The following is a 1,130-nucleotide window of genomic DNA, read 5'->3' as shown; positions in this document are numbered from 1 at the left end:
ACACTCTTCCTCACGGTCTCTGCACTGATCACGTGATCACAATAGTTATCTGACTCGTAAAGGAAAGTGACTCTGCAGAATCTTCAAATACCGAGAAATGTATAAGAACTGAAATATAAAAAAGCCATTAAAAGCAACAATGCCAATAATAGAAATAAATAAAGTGGGCCATTAGATGAAATAATAAACATAATAAACAAGAACGACAACGACTGGCCGCCTTCCACGCACAGCAAATCGACGAGCGAGATCCTCAGTCCTCCAATCTCACCGAAGAAGATTCCTGTCAAAGTGCCTGTCCTCCATTATCACTCTAGATTGGGCGATTGGAACCGGCCGAACATTCCAATCCCCCCAAACGAATCGCCCCGTCGATGAACTATATCTGACCTCATTGCCAGTACAATTACCGTGACCTTTCCCGCCACCGAGAGCCCCCAAATGACGATGTCGACTTGGCAACTTTCGAGAGGCGTTAGGGCGTGAGGGTATGGGTAAGAGAAGAGAAGAGGGAGGGGGGATGGAAGAGGAAAAGGGGGAGGGGATGGAAGAGGAAAAGGGGGAGGGGATGGAAGGGGAAAAGGGAGGGAGGGAGTGAGATGAGTGAGCAGGAGTACTAGGTAAGTAAATGGATAAGGGAATATGAGAGAAAGGAAAAGGGAGACATAGAAACAAAGAAAGAGTGGGCAAGTCGGGGAAAGTGATCAAGGATAAAGAAATGAGAGAGGGAAAGGTAGAAAGCGCGTAAAAGAGAGGGAAAGGGTACACGCAAGCGAGAGAGAAACAAAGGAAAAACGAAAGAGAAAGAAAGGGAGAGAAAGTTGGAAGTGGGGAGACTTAAAGGAAAAGCGAAGGAAGGAGAAAGAAAGGGAAAGAGAGAGGGAAAGGGGGGCAGAAAAAAGGATCAGAAAGCAGAATGGGGAGCATAGAGAGATAAAGAGACATATACTGAGAGAAGGAGAACGAAAAGCAAGAAGAATGGTTAAACACAGAGTGCTCTCATCCCTTCTAAAAAAGGCAGGTAATAAAGCAATTAAGATAAACAGCCAATACAGCGAGAACAGCAACTGCAGCTCTCAGGCGCGCAGAACATGAGGACGAAAGCCGTTTGGGTGCGGATTGACGACAGC

The 1,130-nt window shown here is 46.1% G+C and overlaps 1 protein-coding gene across 1 annotated transcript in view; it reads right to left on the bottom strand.

The window, feature by feature from the left end:
• The window catches only part of LOC119594179 (restin homolog), a gene marked incomplete at its 3' end in the record, with an annotated part of 178,844 nt that overhangs the window by 70,604 nt on the left and 107,110 nt on the right, over positions 1-1,130 (bottom strand).

The sequence above is a fragment of the Penaeus monodon genome, chromosome 33 (genome assembly GCF_015228065.2).
Source record: "Penaeus monodon isolate SGIC_2016 chromosome 33, NSTDA_Pmon_1, whole genome shotgun sequence".
In the NCBI taxonomy this organism is placed as follows: Eukaryota; Metazoa; Arthropoda; class Malacostraca; order Decapoda; family Penaeidae; genus Penaeus; species Penaeus monodon.
The sequence above is the reverse complement of the archived record's forward strand: the minus strand, read 5'-3'. Positions and strand labels throughout refer to the sequence as shown.